Source organism: Crocodylus siamensis, chromosome 9 (assembly GCF_052110815.1).
Source record: "Crocodylus siamensis isolate JL-2025a chromosome 9, ASM5211081v1, whole genome shotgun sequence".
Classification (NCBI taxonomy): domain Eukaryota; kingdom Metazoa; phylum Chordata; order Crocodylia; family Crocodylidae; genus Crocodylus; species Crocodylus siamensis.
The window spans coordinates 21623352-21647619 of record NC_143403.1 but is presented as its reverse complement, the minus strand read 5'-3'; the positions used below and the strand labels follow the sequence as shown (position 1 = coordinate 21647619).

The 24268-nt window shown below is 41.8% G+C and overlaps 1 long non-coding RNA gene across 1 annotated transcript; it reads left to right on the top strand.

Moving 5' to 3' along the window:
• The first annotated feature begins 965 nt into the window (after window positions 1–965).
• On the top strand, window positions 966–7592 carry LOC149857200 (uncharacterized). The gene is made up of 3 exons (XR_016444205.1): window positions 966–1080; window positions 3935–5970; window positions 7333–7592. It is a non-coding gene; the product is annotated as an uncharacterized LOC149857200 (long non-coding RNA).
• The last annotated feature ends 16676 nt before the right edge of the window (window positions 7593–24268 follow it).

The following is a 24268-nucleotide window of genomic DNA, read 5'->3' as shown; positions in this document are numbered from 1 at the left end:
GAGGAGCTGGTGAGAAGATTCAGACAGAAGAGCTGAATCCTTTGTATAGGCTAAGGAGAAAAATGCATGAGTTAAGAGTTGTACAGTGGAAGCCCTGTAAGCTCTGCGTTGGACTTGCTTAAGGGCCTGGTATGTTAAGTTGCTACCAGTGTAATCTGCAGTTTAAATTCAACTCTGTCTTCATTTGCATGTCTGGAACAAAGGGCTTACAGTAGGAGAGGAGTAAAGTTCCTCTTGTTTCCCACTATGAGCTTTTACAAAAGATAAAAAAGTCATAGGGCTGGATGGGACCTGATGAGATCATTTAGTTCAACCTCATACTCAAGGCAGGTTAGAAAGGTTACCTGGGAAGGATTTGTTTTAAACCTATGACATTTCTCTTGAAAGACAAATGGTCTGCTACTTGAGCTATTGCTTTACATTGTAATATGTAGCTTTGATATTATCTGAGATTTCTTCCTGGCTTAGAGTGCATCTAGGCTTTTTAGTTAACTGCTGTTACACAGAATAGTTGCTGCTTGCTTTATTTTTCCAGCAAATGAAGGACCTGCTCACTATGAAAATGGGTGTAGCATAAAACCACATGCTTTAGGGCACAAAGTAACTACTAACTGCCTACATGAAAGTTTAAAAGTATATTTCCTTATGATTCCATAATTATTACATAGCTTATACTGTAATTGGACATTAGAAGTTTTTTTTTAATTACCTTGAAATATCTGGTATCAGCTTCTGTTGGAATCAGGACACTTGATCAGAAAAATAACTTGTCTGATTCAGCAAGGTACTTTGGAAATTGTTAAGAAGGTTTGGATGTACTGTTCCTCTTCTTTGCTTCAAAGAGAAGCTATTGGCTTTAGTGAAATGTGAAATTCATTAGAAAGTAGATTTCATGGTATGGTATTTGCTACTGTAGAGATTGAATTGGGATTATACTAAAGCAAATGCTTGGTATCCATTTTCAGGTAAAATCTGGTTCTACAGTGCAATGAACCATACTCGTGTCCCTGACTTTTCTCCACTTGATACTGAAATGTCAAACCATCTGAAAACCAGGCTTCAACGCTGAATAAAAACTGGGTAAGTAATACACATTCATTAAAGTAGGGAATGAAATGGTGTGCAAAATATGCTCAGTCATCAAGATAAACAGCTGTTACAGAAGGAATCTGAACTAGAACAGGTACTGGTTTATCTGTAGCTGGGTAAGATGCACAGGTCATTCCTGTCTGACTTGTGCTTAATTTCTTGGTAAAGTCTTGCCAGGACTCTCTTCCTTCTCCCCCTTCCCCCTTTTTTTCCATGCAAAATTAGCTGACTGAAATGCATGGAATTATGTGGAGCCAAAACTACTTGGTGAATTTTTTTTGTTTTAGATACTCAGAAATTTCAAATTCCTTGTCTAACTTGCCTCCAACTTCCCAACAAAATTGTGACTTTGCATGCAATCATGCCTGTAACAGCTGACACATTAGCAGTAACAAACATTTTTGCTTCCTAGGCTTTGGCGTTGACTGGGGCAAGCAGTAGCTGCCAATCTTGTGTCCTGTCTAAGTCAGTAGCTGGTGCTGGTGTCCCACTTATCCACTCCTACTTATACTATTGCACATTGGCTTAGTTTTGGCATAGTTAATTGATTTAGTTTGGGTACAGTTGGAACTTGCTCAAAATAGAAACATATCTTTGCAAATAAGTGTATGATTCATAATTCATAGATTCATAAACTGTTAGGGGCTGGAAGAGACCTTGTAGATCTTTGGGTCCAGTCCCTCTGCACTAGGCAGGAAAAGATGACTGCGGTCAAGTGACCTCAGCAAAGTGACTGTCCAGTCTCCTTTTGAAGATTTCCAGGGTAGGTGACTGCATCACCACTGGAGGGTGTTTATTCCAGTCTGGACACCCTGACTGTGAAGGAGTTTTTCCTGGAATTGAGCCTCAAGCAGCCTTCCAGGAGTTTGTTTCCATTGCTCCTGGTCTTTCCCAGGGGTGCCCTGGTGAACAGTTGTTCACCGAGTCCTTGTTGTACTCTCCAGATGTAGCAGTAAGCCACTACCAAGTCCCCTCTTAGCCTTCTCTTCTGTAGGCTGAAGAGGCCCAAGCCCCTCAGCCTCTCCTCGTATGGCTTGTCTTCTAAGTCCCTGATTATATGGGTGGCTCTTCTCTGGACCCTCTCAAGTTTTTCCACATCTTTGCTGACGCGTGGTGCCCAGAACTGGACACAGTACTCCAGCTGCAGTCTCACCAGTATGGAGTACAGTAGGAGTATTACTTCCTTAGTTTTGCATGAGATACAATGGTTAATGCATGCCAGTGTGTTGTTTGCCCTACTGGCCACAGCATCTCACTGCTGGCTCATGGTCATGTGAAGGTCGATTACTACCCCTAGGTCCCTTTTAGCCATGGTGCAAGTCACATCGTTGCCACCAAGCCTGTAGGTCTGTTGGGGATTGTCTGCCCCCGGCTGGAGCACCTTACACTTCTGAGTGCTGAACTTCATCTGGTTTCAGTCTGCCGACCTCTCCAGCCTGTCCAGGTCCACTTGTATCTGCACCCTGTCTTCTGGCATGGCCACGTTCCCCCATAACTTGGTGTTGTCCACAAACTTGGCCAGTGAGCTTTTCATCCCCACATCCAAATCATTGATAAAGATGTTGAAAAGCACCAGTCCAAGCATGGATCCCTGAGGGGCACCACTGGCCACTTCTCACTAGGATGACACAGATCGGTTCATTAGAAGTCCCTGGGTCCTACCATACAGCTAGTTTTCCACCCACTGAACTGTTGAGCAGTTAAGCTCACAATCTTCCAATTTTTCCACAAGAAATCATGGGATACTAGATCAAAAGCCTTTTGGAAGTCTAGGTATATAATGCAAACCTTCTTTCCCTTGTCCAGATGGTGAGAGATCTGTTTGTAGAAGGAGATGAGATTGGTAAGACAAGACCTACCCACGATGAAGTCATGCTGTCTGTCGTTCAGAATCTTACCCTCAATGAACGTATCACACATAGATTCTTTAATGAGTTTTTCCAGGATTTTCTCTGGGAAGAAGGTTAGGCTGATTGGGCTATAGTTGCCTGGGTTCTCCCACTTCCCTTATTGAAGATGGGCAAAATGTTGGCCCTCTTCCGATCCTCAGGGATCTCCCCTGTATGCCACTCTGAAAGAGTTTTGCCAGGACTTGCACAGTGACTTCAGCCAGCTCCATCAGCATTCTCAGGTGAAGCCCATATGGTCCTGTTGACTTATAAATGTCTAGCTTTTCTAGTTGGTTTTGCACCAGCACAGCATCCACAGTGGGAAGGTTATCATTCCCACCATGACGCTTGTGATCCTTATTTCACTTGTCTTTCCCCTTGGTCTAGTGAAATACCAAAGCAAAGTGGGCATTCAGAAGTTCAGTTTTTTCCTAAGTGTCCATTACCAGCTGTCCTGAGGTGTTAAGCAGGGGCCCCACACTTCCATTTGTTTTCCTTTTGCTCCGTACATAGCTAAAGAAGGACTTCATATTGTCCTTGGCTTCCTTGGCTAACTTAAACTCAGTCGCTGCCTTAGCTTTCCTAATCATTTCCTTACAAGTGGGAACCACTGTTGTGTAGCCTTCCTTGAGGACTGTCCCTGGCTTCCACTGTGTGCGTGCCTCTTTTTTCTTTTCCAAGAGGACTGTGATATTCCTATTGAGCCAGGAGAGCTTGCCAGCCCTTCTTTTCATGCTAACCTTTATTTGTAAAAGTTAATAAATATGACATGCAAGATGCGGATATGGGTATTTTATTATAGCGGTAAGCCATGTTGTTAAATGAAGAAGCATTCATAACCTGTACTTACGCATATACTAACACATCTCTATACATTCTTTTAGCAGCTAGGGTTACCATACGTCTGGGTTTTCCCAGACATGTCTTCTTCTTTGGTCTCCTGTCTTCCTGTCCAGGTGGCTTTTTAAAATCCAAGCAAATGTCCAGGTTTTTGCTCTGCCTCTGCTTTTCCTGACCACTTCCAGCTTGGTTTCTTGGTTCTGGGAGCAGCAGGACAAGGTGATTGCCTGCCGGGGAATCACATGCTCTGTGCACAGGCCCCGTCAAGCTGCTTACAGGTAAGAGAGACAGAGATGTTAGGGTGAAAATATTTGGATCTTGGGGAGCATTGGATTTGCAGCTGAATAAAGGCATGACCTGTGGCCTAGCAAAAGCTGCTGACCACAAAGCAGAGTGATAGCCAAGCCATCCATTTGCTTATGCTAAGTAACCATCTTAACTGTGTCAACCATTTTCTGAGGAAAAAGCAGCAAGTGAATGTATGAGAGTCTGTGTGCTGTGAATGAAGTGACTTTTTAGGAAAGTGGAAGATGGTACTACCTGGGACAGAAAAACAGACTGGAATGTGGAAAACAACACATAATCGCAACAGAATCCGAGATGAACATATGCAAAAAGGTGCATGGTAATTGGTGAAGAAGCCTCCAGAAGCTTCCACGTTTTGGTCAAAGTCCGCCCATTGACTGAAGAAAAGGAGTCAAGGTCTGGTGAGCATGTGAGCTGCATGGGGAGCAGGACTGGGGGGAGGGGCAGGAGTATAGTGGGTCAGGAGTGAGAGGCAGTAATAATGTTGTGGGGGCTGTGGTTTAGGAGTGAGGGACAGAGACAGGGCACGGGCATATCACTGCCACTCCAAGCTTATAGCCCTTCCCCCTCACCTCCCCCTTCCTCCCCACAGGTGTCCTCTTTTTTGATATTGGAAATATGGTAACCCTATTTTAGCCTTTTATATAAACTACTTATAAAACACAAACTTAATATGCATCCTTATTACAGTATGTATCAATTCCTGGTGAGTATTACAGATCTTGAACTACTCTTCTGGTGGCACCCAGCAGAACTGCACCTCCCAAGAAAAAAAATTGTGGATGGTGTAAGGCTACCAACCCAGCTTTGCAACATTCCCTTTCACTGCACTGAGATTTGAGCAGGGAAATAGCTCAAATATTCTTATATCCTAGGGATTCTTAGCTGTATGCAAGCCTAGACTGGAGTTGCCTACTCTACAGCCCAGCCAGCCCAGCCTAGATAGATCCATGAAGCACAGAAGTTGCCTTTTTCCCTTTTACCTCCCAGTCATATGCAACAGGCAGCTGAACTACATAAAGAATGTGGCTTCCTTTTTTTTTAAATAAAGGTATAACCACAGGCTTAGAGGGTGTCAAAGATCAAAGTCTTTGATTTCAGATGCTGATGGCAAAAGGTCAGATGGCAAGGGGTCAGAAGGTAACACAGCAAACTCTGTGGTTGTAATTTATCCCTCTGTATTAACAGTGTTGCATATACATACCCCTATCTGTGCCTCATTTCAAATTACTTGAGTTCTCATATGAAAGAGACAAACTGACCTTGACAGCCCAGCACAAAAGATAAAGTACCTATAGTAACGAGATTAGCTGACTTTAGTAAAGTTGTAAAATTAAATATACTATGTGCACCATCCTGTGACCAAACAGAACCAGTACCACCCAAGTAAAAATAACCCTCCTTTTTAATGAAACCTGAGCAAACAAAGAAAGCACAAGTGCCAACTCATTAATTATTTATAATTGGCGTATAGTAATTGGTCACCTGCGGAAAGTATAACTTTGAAAGAACTTCCGCCCAAAGCAGAGAGAGAGAGCAGAGAACTGTGTATACACTCAAGAAGAACAGATTGTGCACAATGAATGTTATCTCTTCTGCCTACGTATTTATTTTATTTTATTTTTTTTTGGCGTACCCTGTCTCATCTTACCGGTCCATTTATCTCTTTATCTTTGACGTTATCTTTCTTATCAAGAGCTCTTAGTAATCTGCAGACTGCAATGGCTTATATGAATCGCTCGGAAGCAACTGTCTTACCCACCCTGTAAATGCTGGGTAACATGATATCTGCATGCTGTAACTAAATCAATCAGCTCCTCTCCCTATGCTGCAAGCCATCAGTAGCGTAAGTAAAATAAACTTTTCTGTGTAACCATCACGCTGTGTTTAAATCATACTGAATCCTGTTCACCTTTATCACCCACCTGCCCGGTCATAAATCCCTCTCCTCACGCCAAGCCGGTCGTGCCGATCCAGGCTCGCAGGTCAAGGGTGCACCGGCTTATGGGGCACGACAGAAGGGTCCAGGCAAGGTAGTTGCACAGAATGAGCATTTCAGCAAGTAGGTAAACTGCAAAAGCCATCTCCCATCAACTTGCAGGCATCTAACTTGGTGAGGGTAAGAGGTACTTACATTTTGCTGAAGCCAGCTGCTTCATCTCTGGTTTCAAGTAACATTTAATAAACCATAAACCAAAGGAAGCTTGCTTTTTAAACCAGATGAAATGCATAATTTTCCTCCCACAAATACTGAATTCTGTTGATAGTAAAGAGATTAAAAATTATCAGCAGCTAATCTGAGGTAAAATATTTACCATAATAAAATCAATTTGAATGCACATTGGAGTGACTCTTCATTAAAATGAAAGTGCAAACAAGCCTGCAGATTTCACTTACACTTTATTGGCTGTGGCAAGAGGTTATTGAAGCAAAGCATTTCATCACAGAAACATTAATGGTGGGTAAATAGGCTTTAGTAGCAACAGCGGTAACCAAATTATCAGCTGGGGATTATCTGGGCATGCTCAACTATGAGGACATCTGCAGCTTTCAAGGCTGTACTTGTGACGCTCCAGGGGTTCAGTGTTGAAGTTTGCCAAAGGGATCATTGCTTATCGCAGTGTCCTCCCAATTTGTACCTCATTGAAAAGTAATCTCCCTGAAGAAACTGGGGCCAGAGAAGGCATTTACATTTCAGTTCTGAGTAGGTGCTCTGATAATGCCTCCTTGATGTGGAACATCTCTTTGTTACAGGGACCTGTTGCAAGAGCAGAGAGAATGACAGTGGCAAGTACAAAAGGAAAAGAAAATGAAAAATTCATAAACCAAATCATGGGTTTAAACTTTCATTATGGGATTGGTTCCAGTACAAGTGGAGGGAACACAGTGTGAGGAATATTAATAATTCAGTTGTTTTACTATCGACTGGTGGGCAGACTGTTTTGGCATTGAGGAAACTGGGAGTACAATTTCATTGTTATGAGAAGTTACTAGCTTTGTTAGGTAATCTGTTGAGCAGCAGTCTTGAGGAAAGCACAGTGTGTGCTACAGCTTTGCTAGACAGGATGGATTTATGCAGTGCTAAGGAATAGGCAGCCTTTTACTTTAAATGCTTTACAAATTGTTGTATGAAGTCCTTTGCTGGTAAACTTCACAAAGCATCACTCTGCAAACTTTGAGCAGTGAAACTTGGCATTTTGCATTTCAGGTGAGGCAAAAAACGACTGAGAAACAACTAATGGGATTTCCATGACATGCACAAGGTCATTAGGAGACAAGTGAACAAAAAGCTGAAACGTTATTTCTCCTTGTTGGAACAGAAACTGCGAAACAAACCCCAAGAGAAAATGTCTCTGATTCAGAGGCATCTGGAATTCAGTACCCTTCTATCCCTTGTACCTGCAATAAATACATAGATGTGTTCATATGTTATTTATTTTTCAAGCAGTTCTGTTTTGCTCAAAGAGATTTCGGACACATTTAAAAATATTTTTGTTAGGTGTTTTCAGTTTAATAGAATTAAAATATTGTCCTGTCAAATCACAAAGTCTTATTTTTTCTGTAAGTATTTGTGTGTGTGTGTGTGTGTGTATGAAGGTGTATGTATATGTATGTATATATACCTGCCATGTGCAGAGGGGGGCAGAGATGTAAAGGTGTGAGTGAATCTAATGCATGATCCACACAATCATGCCTTCTGTCGTGCTAATGCATGTGACGGTGAGCTGTTTTAATTAGAGTGGATGTCTGGGAACCACTCTTAATTAAAATGTCCCCCCATCCCTTAGCATGTGTGTACACAGCCATAAAGAAGAGGTATTTAAAATGGTTAGAATTCATGCCTTGATGCCTACAAATCACTTGAAATAAAACTAGGCAGCTGGTTTGCTGGTACCATCTCTATCACCTTGTGTTTTGTAGTCTGTTTGATTCCCCCACTGCTGTCTTGCATTATTCTTAGTTTGTAAATACCAGGGCTGTCCTCTTCTTGGTTAAATACAGACAGTCAAAAAGTCTGAGGTTGACTCGATTCATGCTTTGCAGGTTAGTTTAAGCTGCACAGATTAAATTGAAACAGAAGTGAACAGACATTTACTTTTGATTCAGGAAATGCAGCCAAATGCCTGCAGTGGCTCAGGCCAGAAGCCAAGCGGGGCTAGAGCATGGCTCCCTGGCACATAGCCAGCATGGGCTGTGTGTTCACTTCCTCTTTCTGTAGCCCCAAAGTCTCTGGGATTTGCTGTCCAAAATCCTACCAGGTGGACTCAAGAAGGTTGCTCATCACTTCCTCTTCCTGCTTTCAGGTGCTTCTGGGATTTGTAATCCACAGTTGTAGCCAGCAGTAAGTTTGAGTGGGGGAAGAGGTGTTTAACCCTCTCCTCTGGCCCCAGGCAGTGTTTGCCTGGGGTGAGGGGCAGTCACCTCTATAGACTGGGCTGCATCCCCGGCCAGGCTTGCCTCTTGTCAGCCAGCCCTCACTGCTCCAGCTAGGGAGCAGAGGGGCAGGGCCAGCCCTGCTGTCTGGAGCAGACAGCATAGCCTAGCCAAGGGCTGCAAAGCATGCTGGGATGCTGGGGGGACTGTGATTTAACTTTAACAAGGAAGGGGGCTGTTTCATAAACTGGTTTGACCAAAATCAGTTAAGTCTGATACTACATTCAACCAGGCTTATCTTAAACCGGTTGCAGCCATTTTGAAACTGGTTTATGTGCACTAAGCTTCTGTTCTGCTACAGGTTTTAAATCAGTTTCTGATCATTTGCATTGGTTTATGCATAACTTCTGCCCCTAGCCCTGTGTGTGTGTGCAGTGTCACTTACAGAAAGGCCCTGAGTGGGACCCTTGGTGCTACCAAAATGTAAAGAATGGTGCATCTTTTAATTAAATAGATGGCTTTAATCCAATGGATTTGATTTTGTTTCTATCTCATTTTTGTAAAATAATGGTTTGATCATGGGGGTGTAAGGGTGGGGAGGGGGTCACACCCAGGGTTCTAACCCTCATTGTCAAGGCACAGAAATAGGATAGGATTCTCTTTAATTTGCATTGTTGTTTCATTTTCAGTTATTTTTTTCCTACACAGTTTTGATCAGTCCCTTGGCTCTGTTTTAGAGGTTTTTTGGGTTTGTTTTTTTAAGTTAGTGAGCACACCTGCTATGTATGAAACAAGAACATCATTTTTATTGGAGGTATCTTAATGTATTGCTACTGTTCTGCATCTTATTTTAAACCAGGCCTGTTGTTATAAGATTCAGTTCTGAGTTACTACAGTGAGAGATCCACAACCCAGAGGAGAATATTGAAATATGTAGGCCAAGTTTTGTGTTTTCCAGTACCCAGCTACTTGGCTTGGGGCATTGCCATTAATCTACTCATGAATCCACCCCATTCAATCAAACAAAAAAAGAAGCAAAACAAAGTTATTTATATTTCTCAGGAAGATGAATAGTACAGTCCTCCTCAAACAAGGAAAAGTCATTTGCAATATAAATTCTAATAATAAACAAGCTCCATTATTCCTTTGCCAGGAATTCTGTCCTTTAAAAATAACCTAGACTTTAGTGTCTAAACATACTCAGTTAGACAACAGCTAGTTAGTGTAGGGAGAGACCTTAAAATGTACCTTTTAAAAATTAGATCCTATATTAAAGCTCCCTGCTGTCTTTGCTTAAACACTTTATCCACAGTCATGATCTGGAACTAAATTCCACAATTTTTTTTTTACTCTGTTGAATAGGGAAATGCAAGTTGCTTTGCCTAGTTTTTAACTTACTTAAAGTTTGCGAGTACAAAAGTTCAGCTCTAGTAGACATTCCTGAGTTCAGGTTCTGTGTCTGAGGGCTGGCAGGGAAGAAATCCAGTGGATGGAAAGAATAAACATTGGAACAAAAATCAGGAAGGGGGGTGGGAAGAGAGCAGGAGGGGAACTGTCAAACTGTTGAGAGGGTTGGGAAAGAAAAATTTCAAAGAAAAAATATTGTAATTTCTGTTCCATTTTTTTCCAGTTCACAAGTATGAAAAGATTGGACAATATTTTGACAAATTACCTGTGTTTAGGTATCTAGCCTAGATAGCTTAAAGGAATGTGGCTTGCAGAAAGTGCTGAGCAATCACCTTTTGAAAACCAAAAGTCTCAGGAGAGCCCCTAAACAATGAAGCACACAACATAAAGCAAGGATTCATATGCATCTCAGAGGAGGAAGTGGGAACATGCATATAATGCATTTATTTTCTGAAAATACAATTTTTCATTCAGTAAGGATCTCACTTAGTTCCTCACTGCTGAGGGGATGTCAATCTATTATGCTATTTATTATCATGCTTATAAGCCTTTGTGCTAATCAATATGTTTTTGAACGTTGATATATAAATGTTTTCTATTTACAAGAATGAAGGGTTTTTCTATTTATGCTAATCTGTGAACAAAAACCTCATAATGCTGGAAGGCTTATGTTAAGAGCCTTAATTTAAATTTGTATAACTTTAAGATTTCAAAATATCTGCGGATTGGTTTAGTAAGATTTGTTGTGAACTACAGATAAGTCTGTTGACCTTTGGCAACTATGTACTGTGCTAGAATTTGGACAGTACAAAGTGTTTTTGAAACGTGCTAAATTTTTAATATCTTCAGCTTAAAAAAAGTTGCAGCTGGAAGAATCTAAATTGTAAGGTTCTGGTGATGTATAAAATAATTTTGCAAAGCATTGGACTTTAAATCACTGTGTAGGCTTTATTGATCACACTTCAGTGGTTCCCAGGTGCTTCATGGGGAAACACTGGCACCTAGTACAGGGTTGTGGGTACCATTCTTTTGGCGGCAGGCACGTGAAAGTTTGACAGTGTGATGCTTAGCTTTAGGCATGCAAATACTTTATGGGATCTAGCCCAAAAGTCGTTTCCTTTCTTCCTTACTGCCTTTCCATTGGAGATGGAAGAGCAAGCAGGGTCAAATTCAGCCCAGAATGACTTTGGCTTCAAAGGAAATATTGTGTCACTTCCACCCAAGCTGGACTGGGCTTGGTGACCATATACCAAACAGGCCACATCTGTCAAGCACTGAATGTGTGCCGCTTGCCTTTCACAAGAATGAGTGGACTAAATGCTCATTCTTAGGCAGCAGCAAGGTCACCTGTTCCATATGTTTGCTTTCATTGTTAATAACATGTTCACATTTCAGATGAATATTATGCTAAACTAACCTAATTATGTGTGACAGCTAATTTTCTGAGTGATAGGGAAGGACTTACGAAGTAGACTTTTAATACAGTGCAGGACAGTCTAACTACATCTGAAAATCTGGGAATCCCAACCTGGTGAATGGACTTGCTCATTTGGAAAGCTCACCAAATAGTCACTTGAGGGCAAATTAATAAGTAGGTTAGCAAGATCTGGAAATACTAAAAAATACTACAGAATTCTGGAGGAAGTCAGATGAGATTGTATTCCACTCTGCTTTCTTCCAAAGGAAGGAGTATTTCAAGGACAAGGATGTATTCAGTACTTTGAACTACAGTGCACAAGGAACTTCTGAGGAGCATAACTATTCTCCTATCTCCAACAGCAGAATGAAGATGGGATTTTCAAAAGTTTGACTTAAGCCTGTTCCTGTTGAAGATTGTTCTGTACCTATTAAAGTCTGTAGGTTTTAGTGTTGGTTTTAATGGGATCAGAGTTAGACTAATACTGTGTGTCTTTCAGAAATAATATACTGGTTCACATGAGAACTGCATACACACATTGAAATAATTTGGGAGAATCCTCCCAGATTTGTTCTCCTAGCAGAAAAAATTATCCAGAGCCACATATGTAGACATTTGAATGCTGAGTCCCTGAAGAGTGGAGAGCTTGCAGTCCTGATACTGTGCAGTTGGCAAGATTGGGGGAGGGGGTGCAGGGCTCTGTGCATATATCTCTGCATACTCTGCAGGCTCCCTTATTCTGCGGATGACAGATGGCTGACCCAGACTGCCCATGGTCAGCCTATATTTCCCTGCAGCACAATGTGAGGATTGTGAAGGTGGCATGGTCTGCTTCCTGTTGGAGCAGCAGAGTCCAGTGTATGATACCGTGTCTCCTGGGGAGTGGTTGGAGGGGATGCTGGACTCCGACCACAGCATGTACAGACATTTGCTCTCCCAGGAGAAACTCTTCTGAGAGTTATTTAACCCTGGTTGTTTCCACGTTACTTTTCTCCTGGCATGGCCATTAAAAAGTCTGAACATCTGTACATTTGTAGTTTCTCCTGAAGCAACTCTCTCAGGAGAAACTTAATATCTGTACAAGGCCTAAAGCATTATTCATATTAGCAGAAAACTAGTTAAATACTATTTTGCTGTAACAACTTTTTAATGCTATCCTGTCTGACTATTCCACAGACTTTATAACAGAAGGAGTCTTTCACCTTTGAAAAATCGTGTAATGTTTTAACTTCTTCACAGGTAGGTTTTTCTTCCAAGTTATCAGGCTTCTGTAATCATAAATTTTTGTTATATTCTTTTTGTCCTTTTCTTTATTTTAAACCAGTACATATCATCTCTGCCAGATTGTTCTGAGAGTACTCTGGGGAAAAAACCATAAAAAGAAGAATTATTTACTACTGGGTAGAATACCTTTAACAATTTAACTTTCATTTCAATGAACTGTTAAACAATTTGAGATACAACTGAAATACTCATTATTTTTAAATTGTATTTTATATTACAATTCATTTTATAAATGGTTTATAAATGATTTCAGAGGTTATAAGCATGTTTCGGGCAGGGATAGGATGTTATAGAATAGTTATAAGCATGTCAGTAGAAGGTGTTATAGATGACTATGTGCTATAATTATAAGAAGCATTTTGTTCTGCTGCACTCCAAGATGTCTCCCAAGAATTTATTAACCTTCTATAGACTATTTAAAAAATTGAATACTTGGTATAAAATAGGACCTATTTGGCTATTGTGTGCTCATGCACACACGCACACAATTAAATGGATGATTAGTAAGGTCGCAATGCCAAGCATTCTTAAAAGTTACAAAATGCTAGATTAGTTGCCTCTGCTACCTTAATTTGTCCCCTGTGGGTATGTGTGTTGTATTACAGTCTTTAATTACATGATCACCTACTATTATTTTGTTCAATAGGTCCTCTGCCCTCATTCAGTCTACAGGATGGATGTTGCTCACTTAACAAGCAGCTGCTCAACATTTTGTCTTTTCTCCTTTGTTCACTGTGCCCCACTACCTTATTTTCTGTACACTATTGAAATTCTGCTCTGGGGCTGCAATTATTAATCTCCTCATGGGTTTTTCTGTGGCACTTATTTTGGCAGCTAAGTATTTCACAAACAATTTGTTTTCATAAAAGATTAAGTTGATAGGCTTATTTTAATAGTACAGGTGGAAAACAGAGGCACGGATTGAGTAAGGTAAAAGAAAAAAAGGATTACATAGATGCCTTATTTTAAATGCTCTATGTTGGTTGTCTCCCCTCAGTCCCCCTCAAGTTCTTAGCATTTGAGAGTACTTTAAATGTTTGACCACAATTTTCAGTGTCTCCAATTGTGGGTTTAACATACTTTTGCATGTCAGACCTCAGTTTCTGGGGGAAAAATCCAGTATCCCAGGGCATTATTCCAGTGTTCAGGCATTTCTCTTTTTTTTCCTGAAATCCCTTGCCTCCTCCATTATATGATTTGTAGGAGGCAGTGGAGCAGCAGATAACACAGAAGTATACAAGGTAGCTCTGCATCTGGGGCTGCCATGATGCATGGGGTAGCAAGGTCCACTATGCTGCCAGTTTTGGTGTTATGATCAGTCACTGCTGTGCAGTAGCTAGTTTTGAGCCCTTGCCACAAAGGTGGTGTGTAGGACTACTGCCCTGGTCACCCTTCCCCACTCCCCCCTTAGTTACACTACAGAGACAACAGACTCCTGTGCTATACAAAAGGATGCAGGGGCCCATGGAAACAACAGTATGGGATCAAGCAAAGACTACCTCATAATGAATAGGAACAAGAGGGACAAATTAAGGCAATCCAAATTTGGGCATTTCCAAACTTTTGAGCGTCGACTTTGTAAGATTAATAATGCTCTTTTAATATAGAACATTTTGTTTGCCAGTTTCCTAGACTTTAAAAAAAAAAGTAATTGGAAACACTGTGTGACAGGTCCACAGGTAATAGGTCCACATTGCCACAAGATGATGAGAGAACAAAGAAGAAACAGAAACTTACCATGCCAGCAAGCCCAGATGGGAGAAAAGCCATGCTAAAAACCCCAGATGTAGATTAGGATGATCAACTGGGAGAGCTGGCCAGGCAGTGAATAGAACGCTGCAGTCAATCTCACAGTTGATTAGCATGGGGAATTAAAAGAGAGCTGACTGAACAGTTGGCTGTCCTCCTATGAAGGGAGTAGCATGGAGGGAGACCCATGGGAACATGCAGCAATAGTGGTGGCATGTGGCTGACTAAGGGGATTTGGGAGAGAGTTCTGAAGTTGGACTTACCTGTGGAGCCGGGGAGACAGGGCAGTTGCAGCATCCAGACTGGTGAGTGCAAGTTCGGTGGGTGTGGGATCCCGTTCCAGAGACCCGAAAGAGGCAAAAGACGAAGCTGAGCAAGCATGTGAGTTTGAGTCATTGGCCCAGTATAGTTCTGCCCTGAAGTACAAAGGCAGAGATGAGCTGCAGGACAGTTTGCTTGGGACCATGTGGGGAAGAATGGGACAAGTGACCAGGAGCAAGAAACTGGCTAATTAGAGATTAATCAAGGCAACCCAGAGATTGAGACTCCTGCAGAGGAGGCCTAATGAGAATGAACTTGGTAAGGACAGGGTGTGGGAATGGTGGAGCCTGATAAAGAGGAGCCAGCCATCTAAGTTGCAGAAATTAAGGTTAACTTTGTCTCATAGGACTTTGTCCATTTTTAGTTCTTTCCATTTTCTATCTAAGTTATGGCAGGAGAATTTTTAAAGGAGACTGTCCCGTCCAATGAGAGAGAGAGAGACTGTGATTTTACTTTGGGGCATGGCTAGTCTTTCACACTCTGCTAATACTATCATGTTGCTTCATGTTGACATCCACATAAGTTGCCAGCAGGATTGGAACCCTCTGCCTCTTTCCACCAAACGGAGTAACTGCAAACTCCAGTATGTTGTTATCCTTTTTGTGTTCCAGAACTACAGAAGAATGAGGGGCACACATTTCATTTTGCCATACTCTTGTCTCTGGTTATCCCATGCTGGCTCCTTGTTTGGTCTTCCTCTAGGATTTTTGCCCCAATCTCTTTGCTCAGCTTTTCTTAGGTATCTGTGTTATCTCCAGCAACTTGCCAGGTTTCATTCTGCCCGTCCTGCTCCTGTTTATCCCACTGGCTCCTAGTTTCAGCCTGCTTGTACAATCAGTACAAGTTTCATCTTCTTCAAGCTGCATTTCTTTAGTGTAAAGGGTCTCCTGGGCCATTAAGTCCCACTGCTATCACAGGCAATCATATCATAAACTTGGCACGCTACTCCTTAAAGCTGGCAGGTTGTTTGGGTTATTTGCCCTCCTGTGGGAAGGCTCCTTCACTCCTCTGGTGGTTAGAAACCATCATTTATTTTCAGCCAGAATATACAAATGGCCAGTTTATAGGAATGTGTTTGATAGCTACAGTGTCCTTTAACTTGAATAGCTCTTTCTTCCCTACTGTTTAGTCCCTGAGCATATGGTGCAATGTTCTCTTGTCTCAGTCTTGGTTTTGCTATACTAAACAGTCTTAGCAGACACATGCATCAACATCAAAGTAAGGTTAAGAGAAAGACTGTCTTTAATAGATCTGCAGAGAGATTAACAGGCCTATTATCAGCCACTATCTACTGTTAACCAATGAATTATGTTTAGTACAAAGAGGAACTTGTCTTGAATTATATTAAAGCATTTCTATTTTTTCTTCTAAGTCAGCAGCTTTGGTTTGAAAAATATTCGTATTCTTATCCAATCTTGTTGTCCCACCACACTGTTCCCAAGACCAATTCCCAATCCCAGCCCCTTTCCCTTGGCTCCTAGTCTCTTTGCCCATCTAGTATTATCTTGTCCTTCTTTCTCCCAGTCTCCTAGCCAGCTTTAAGTATTCTTACCAACCCTATCCATCTCTCCTCTTCAGCTGCCCTCACTCACAGCCTGCGTTGCTCCATCTTCCAATCCAAGGTTCACTATACAACTTTTCCCAAGCTACTCTTCTTCTTCCTCCTAGTTCAGCTTTTTCCCATTTTTTACACTGCCTGGTATAAAGGCAGGCAAAAAAAGGGTACTGAGTTAAAAGGGTTGAGGGGAGGACTGCACAGTAAGTACCCCTCTTTTTTTCATCTTTTCATCTGTTCATACTCCAGGTAACAGCAAAATTGTATTAAAAACCTGAGAGACAGGTTTCCTTCTCTCTGTTCTAATGCCTGGCCCCATGTTGACCTGGAGTAGAAAATACAATAAAAGTCCTGAACTCCTCTGTCCTTGGGATGAAGCATGGTCTCTACATATACACACTTCTGTCATGTCAGAGTTGTGTGGGTATACATCATGCTCACTTGGTTGATATGGATGGTACAACCATGGTCTAATTAGTAGGGCTTTGTGAAATGGTAATGTTCCATTTCAACTTGAGATCCGAGGTTTCAGTGGAACAGTGTTTTGTTTAGAATTTCATTTCAATTCAAAAACGCTGTTCCATTTAGTTTTGGTGAAACAGTGGTGCAATTTTGATGCTGTTTTGACATTTCACACATACACAATAATGGTGAAGCTTGATACAGCCTCTCTCATCTGGCAGGCGGATGGGGGTCTGCAGCCCCAGGAGGGCTATGGGGGCTGTGCTAGTCCTCCTGGGGCTGCGGGTCCTCGATCTGCCTGCCAGATGAGGGAGGGAAGCTGGGTGCTGCTGCCTGGGACTGGGGAGCTGTAATTGCTCAGTTCACCTCTTCAGTGTTAGATTGGGCTGGGGAAAGGAACTCACCCCGCTGAACTGAGTTCCCCTTCCCAGTGCTAGATCCGGCTGGGGAAAGGAACTCAGCTCAGCTGGGCTGACTTCCCCAGCCTGATCGCAGCATTGGGGAGGGGAACTGAGCAATTGGGCTCAGTTCCCTTCCCTGGCCTGATGACAATACTGGGGAAGGGAACTTTGCAGTTGGACTCAGTTCTCTTCCCCAGCCTAATCACAGTGCTGGGGAGGGGAACTGAGCCTGGGCTCAGTGCTAGATTGGGCTGGGGAAGAACTCAGCCCTGCTGAGCTGAGTTCCCCTCTCCAACCTGATCGTAGCACTGGGGATGGGAACTCAGGTCAGCTGGACTGAGTTCCTTTCCTGAGCCCGATTCTAGCACTGGGGAGGGGAAGTCAGCCCTGCTCAGCTGAGTTCCTTTTCCCAGCTGTATCTAGCACAGGGGAGGGGAAGTCAGCCCAGCTCAGCTGAGTTCCTTCCCCCCGCCCAATTGTAGGGCTGGGGAGGGGAACTGAGCAATCGGGCTCTGTTCCCTTCCCCAGCCCGATTGCAGTGCTGGCGTGAGGAACTGAGCCTGGGTTCAGTTTCCTTTGCTTGCGCTGTGATTGGCTTCCCACAGCCTGGCTATGGGAGGTGGGGAGGGCTGGGGCTGCACTGCTGCCTGAGCCATGTGGGGCTGCAGAGCCACTGGGAGCACAGCCCTGGTTCTCCCCTGTTTCCCACCATCTGGCTGCTTTGAAACTCAAAACATTTCAAAACTTTCAAAATGTTTTGACTAGTCTCATTTTGTTTTGAGGCTGTTTTGAGGGCCTTCAAAATGAGATGAAACAGCTAACAAAATTTTGCACAGCCCTACTAATTAGTACTGGAAGCTGAGAGCATCTTAGTGAGGTCATCATTAGAGAACAATCAGTCTTCAGATATTTTATCTCTGCTAATTTTCTGCTGAGCATGTATGAACTATTGTTTGATTGTTTTTTTCAAAGGCTCATAACTTGGTCAAACTTGAGTGGGTTTTCATTATGATAGAAAAAAGCACATTCCTGATATGAAGGTATCACTCCCCAAGCATGGGGGCCTTAGAGTATTTCAATGGAAAGTCTCAAGAAAATTTTAACATGGGGAAAATAACATATCTGTTCTCTAATCTCATTCCTGGAAAAAGCTAACAATTTTGGTTGAAACTTTCCCCCCCAAAGTTTGGTCTGACAGGCACCCAATGGAAAATTTCAGGCCAAACTGGTAAAACTTTGCAGTAGTATAGTCAGGAAGAACTGTGTCTGATAATGGGAAGTGTCAGATACATTTTTTTAACAGGTGGTGCTATTATCTTTGTCCATGGTGAGTGTTTTATGAATGTGCATTATCTGGCACTGTGAAAAAAATTTCAAAACATACCGTTCTTTGTAAACAGAGATTATTCTTCTCATGGTTAAGATTTATCAGCTGCTCTTGTCTTGGTCTCTGGTCTAGCGGTCATTAATACTCATCATTTTCCCTTCCAGCCATTTCACTTCCTCGTGTATAGTTTTCTTAAGGAGTATCATGCTTAGCATATCACAAAGTCATTGCTGATTGGATTGGGAAGCACCTTTCAGATAATGTAATCCAGCTCCCTCCATCAGATTATGACACTATGCGAATCATATCTTTTTTGTATCTAAAATCTTACCTTATTGGCTATGGACAGATTCAGATACTTAAGCCTGAATTGATTCAATCTTTGCAGGTTAGTCTAACCTGGCTAGGCTGAACTGGTTTGTAACTGGAAAGACATTCTCTCAGGATGGAGGAAATTCAGGAACATGCTTGCAATGTCTCAGGTTAGAAGCCAGGGTGTTGGAGCAGCCCTCCCTTCCCTTGCTGGTACTGAGCTGAGGTTGGTGGGGAGTGGCCAAGTCATGGCAGAACCTCTGATTAGGGAGGTCTGCCTGCACCATCCAAGGCTTTTCCCCACTGGCTGCTTGAGGGGAGGAAGTGTTGCCAGACCCCAGCCTGCTGCTAGCATTCTGAGGCAAGGGTGGGTGTGCAGTGCATGCATCTGTTAATGATATGGAGCTTTCCAATCTCCCTCCCTGCTTCCATAAACTGTCTGCAACAAACTGAAAGGCAGGAAAGCCAGCAGGGAGCTGATAACAGTGTTTATCACCTCATCAGCAAAGCAGTAGCTTCTCTTCATTAATTAAAACTGTTCCTAAACAACTTACCAGCTGACCTGTTGATTAGCTCCAAAATGCCCTAAGCAAGCACTGTTCTGTCTGCCTGTCCCAGTGAAATGGAGACATCTCTTGGCATTAGCTAGCATACCACATGCCTAGGGCCCATGGGGCTGGGGTCTGTTCTGTGAGAGATGTGAGGGAGGGGGGATCCCTACATAAGCAGTGAGCAGCAAAGGTGGGGGGGTAGGGCAGTGAGAAGCCAGGCAGACCCTGCTGCGCCTGCAGTGCATTGAACATCTGTTTTGTTGCAGGTTTAAACCAGTTTCTGATCACTTAAACCAGTTTATGTGTAATGTCTGTCCCTAGCCATCTTGAGCAGCTCTAGCATTGGTACCTTAATTACCTCACTAGGCTACCCAGTCCTATATTTTATTTCCATTAGGGGGAAAATAAAATGCTTCCTAATATCTCAGTTATCAAAACTTTGTTTTTTGTATGTATCTGAAAGAGAGCATGTGAAAGGAAATGAAGGACTGAAATATACTACATTACTACGTATGCCCCAAGGCCTTAGGATCTGCATATTCTGTGGGTTTTTATCATGCAAAAGAAGACAAAAATAAAACTATCTTAAAGAAATGTGTATGACCTAAATATATATCTACTGTACCCATTTACCTGAAAAGCAGCACTCCTCTTGATTTTAAGTATGGCTGAGTACACTTAAAGTAAGATGCAAACTAAGAGACACTGTGGCCTTAGTGCAGATAACCCTAGAGACCTATGGATTCCTAACTATATGTTAGGATTTGGAATAATTTCTGCTGCTTTGGGGGAAATCTGAAAGCCATATATATCCTACTTCCTGGCAGAATGACAAGAGGGGGTTTCTCAGGGTATTCCATACCTAAAGGTCTCTGCTACCGGCTGTTCAATGTGAAGCAACAGGTTGGATTCTTCATTTGGCAATGAATCAGATCAATGAGATTTGTTCTGGTTAAGAATTAATGTTAAGCATATTAATAACAACTTTGTGTAATATATTCAGTGATTATTTTATTAGGGTCCTAGCAGAAATGGTAATGTGTATTGGGTTCCTTGCCTCATACATAGCCTTAGGAATTTTTTCTAAGTTATACAATTTTGAGACAGGTTGACTTGTAGTCACTATATACCAAACATTTTTACTTTCTTGAAATTAAATATGAGAATCCTGTATTGAAGTCTGTGATGATCTGAAAACCTGAATACTTTTTATATATTGTAGAAGTCAAAGGAATATATTCACTGACACTAAAGACTGAAAATATGGTAATGAGATAGGTAGTTTGAATACAAGGTTTACATTTTAAAGACAGAAGGATGTGGCTGGGTAAAACATGTTTTTCCTCCTTTTGAATGCAAACAGTGGGACAGATAAGCCACAGTTCTGTTTTATGTACACTTGGGCACTTAATTCATTGCATTGCTGTTAGTTGCTAAAATGTTTGAATTCCAGCTGTTTTAACTTAATAGGGAAAAATCAAAGAAATTAAATCAATATATAGGTAGACATTTTAATTGCTCAGCACTCTATTATTACTTAACTGTGAAACATTTCAAAGACACCAAGGGGAGTTAGGTGCCTAAACACCAGTCAAATGAATTGTAATTTTGGAACTTAATACCCTGAAGCATCTTTTAAAAATGTAAATAGAAAAAATGTAAGATTAATTTCTCGTTTTCCTTTTTTGGCATAGAGAAATAACACGTATTTGTCTGACATATCAGGTGCTTTTTGGTCTTAGTTTAGGTTTTTTTCAAGGAAAATGTTTTGTCTGGTATCAGACATTAGAACTAAGCTAAATAATTTAAAGCACATGTGTGTTTATAAGGACCTTATATTGCATCTTGTATGATAACATGCATTCTTCTTTGATACTTTTTTCAATCTCTTACAAAGTGGTTGGCTGTTAGGTTTTGAAGTGTATCTTTCATTCGTGGATGGCTATTAAACACAAATGATATTGCATTTCATTTGAATCTATTTTTTGTTGCTATACCTGCTTTAGCAAGACGATTGCAGGCATGGTATAAGGTGTAAGGATCACAGCGTATATGAAGGAGACACAAAATTGTGCCTTGTGTGGATCCCTGGACTAGCTCTGAATGGATTAGGTTGTTACTGGAAACAGTATATCTTCATTAATGTGGTCTGACTGATTAGTTCTGCTAAACAAACCAGAGGTTTTCTGATTCATGGAATGGAATTTAAGATGTAATGTATGCAGAAATCTGTGTATAAAATATGTCATCTGTACCACTGGAGATAATAGTGCCTGTAAAATTACAGGTATGGATTTGAACATTAGGCTGATGCTACTTTGAAAATTTGGCCCTTGAAATCTGCTAGTAACAATTTAAAATCCTGAAGCTAAGTAAGTCATTCTTGATTCTATAGTTGGAAAAACCTTTTGTGATGCATTATGCTTACCATATAATCTGTTATATAACTATTGGCAATCACAATATTCCCAGACTTTAATTTGTTAAACAGCTTCCTAGCAAATAGATCAGAAGCAAACAGAATGGTAAGTAAAAAAAACAAAAACCTCTTCTGTCTCTTAATGAAATAAACTTTCAATATGGAAATTTAATCTTGGTCAAATGTTAATATGCTCTAGATTAGAGATACTTAAACAGCCACATGGCTATCATTTAAATACAAATGAAGCTTTTCTTGCTTTTCACTAGTAAGGCAATGACCAGCAAGAAGGGTAAATTAAAAGTGCGTGTGTCCGGGGGGAGGGGAAGGGTGGCAGTGGAGCAAGAGCCCTAGCTGCTGAGTTAAGGAGGTATACAAAAGTGGCAGTTACCACTGCTAATGGAAACCCAGCTGCCTTTGTTGCTTCATGTGCTGTTGTTCAGGGTATAAAACTGCCCCATGATGCATCTGAAGAATTGTTTTCAGCCAGTGAATTTCAGAGCATTTTCAATAAAAGAGCATTTTGAACTGTGTAACTTGTATGAAAGTACAGAATAGTTAAATGGACTTAGTTAAATAGAAATGTTACATAAGAAAACAGGTGCTTTTAAGTGTTTATGATAGGTTTGGTATCTTGTGGACAATATAGATCTAGCTTACTCCATATATGTAAAGGACCTGGATAAAGTCCTGGATGAAGAATAAAGAAATCCCACAAGCAAAGGCCTCTTTGAAATCCAGTTGATTTTTTTTCTGTACACAACTGTCTAGTCCAGCCAGAGGCTTGAAGATAGGGGAATGCCAAGTTAAAAGAGAGTGAATCAGCAAATGGTATAATAAAGGGACTAAATTTGTCACACTGGGTATGAATATTTCAGCAGCTTTTATCCACTTGTATCGCATCCATATTCCTTCTAAGAAAGACTGCCAGAGGAGGTCCAAGTTGAACAGGCATGGTGTTAGAGGGAAGAGGAAGTGACTCCACTTTCCCCTTCAGGAATTCCACTGCGAGGTATGTGAACAGGCAAATAAAACACAAGCAAATGACTAGAAATTCTGCTTCTGTACCCTTTGTGAGGATCCAGAATGCCTTTTTCCAAAACAGAAAGAGGGGAAAAAGACACAATGTTTCACTAGGAACATAGTGTTAGGCACATTGAATGAGACTAGTAATATATCTAGCCTTGTGTTCTGTCTCTCACAGTACCAGTTGCTCCAGAGGAGCGAACCCAGACATAGAGAGGGCCTTTTAAATGGCATGTTCTCATCAGTCCTCTTTGACCTGCTCTGGCTTTCCTCTCAACAACAGCTTGGCGCAATTATGTCCTCAGTCTAATTGTTGACTGTATGAAGAAGTGTTTCCATTATCAGTTCTGAATTTTCCAGCTGTTGTGAATGTCCCATTCTTTCAAGTGAGAAGGCAAGTAAAATGTCTGATCTACTTCCTTCCTTCTAATTAGTGTATTTTTACACTTTAATTATATCCCATTTTTGTCCTTTCACTCAAAGGAGAAGCTTTGTTGAATGTTTAATGCATAAGCTTAAGACTGGGGAGTCTGGGGCTAAAATCCTGCCTTTGTGACTTTGACAAGTCAGTGAGAGTCAGGTCTTTGAAGATAAGTGCTTTAATCTCCCTGTGCCTTGGATCCCCATCTGTACTATGTGCTTGACAGATTTACCTGTTTCAGAGGTGTATTATGAGATACCCAGTCCCATAGCCCGTTGTGCCTAAATGCTAACTATGGGTGCGTCCAGACAAGTGTGGACACTTCTTTCCTGGGAACAAGTAGCAGTGATACACCTTGTGCCACTGCTACTTATCCCTGGGGAATGCTCGTCCCACACCCACTGTGGTGTGCAGCAAGTTACCTGGGGAGGAGAGATAGGGGAGGCTGGGGCCAGGAACTTTGCTGGCCCAGCAGCCTTACCTGGGGGCTCCCAGGGCTGCAGCCATGGAAGGAAACCTGGTCAGCAGCTGGATCATGACTCTGGTTGGCCAGGGTCAGGTTTTGGGTGGCATGAACCACCCTGTGCACCACCCCACTTTTTTCTGGCATAGGTTTTTTTGACCCCAGGATCTCCTGAGGTCAAAAAACCCCCACACTGCAAGGTAGTAGTGCAGGGAACGCCGGTATGTGCGGTTCTGCAGCACTAATACTGCACGTCTGTGCTTGTCTGAATGTGGCACATATGACTAAATGTATGCATGTACAAGGCATTTTGTGACTCTTGGGGGGGAATTTTACACCCGATTTTCATCTGTGCAACTAGATGTATTTTTTGATTCTGCTCAGAAGGGATTCATTATGGCTACTTACATGCTGCAGTGAACCTGTTCTTCTTGGGAGAGCATGTAACTAGATTTAAGTCCCTTGAACTCTAGCTGGAGGAAAAAAGTTAGAGGAGTTAGTTGAGCAGAAAGGAGCATAACAAAAATGTTCCCACCATGTAGACAAGTAATACTTTCCCAGGGATTGGGAGGCTTTCCCTCAGCTAGATGGATCGAATCTACATATTCCATTTCCCTTAACTACCAGGCCATAGGCTAGGCTAGGTCCTCTTCCC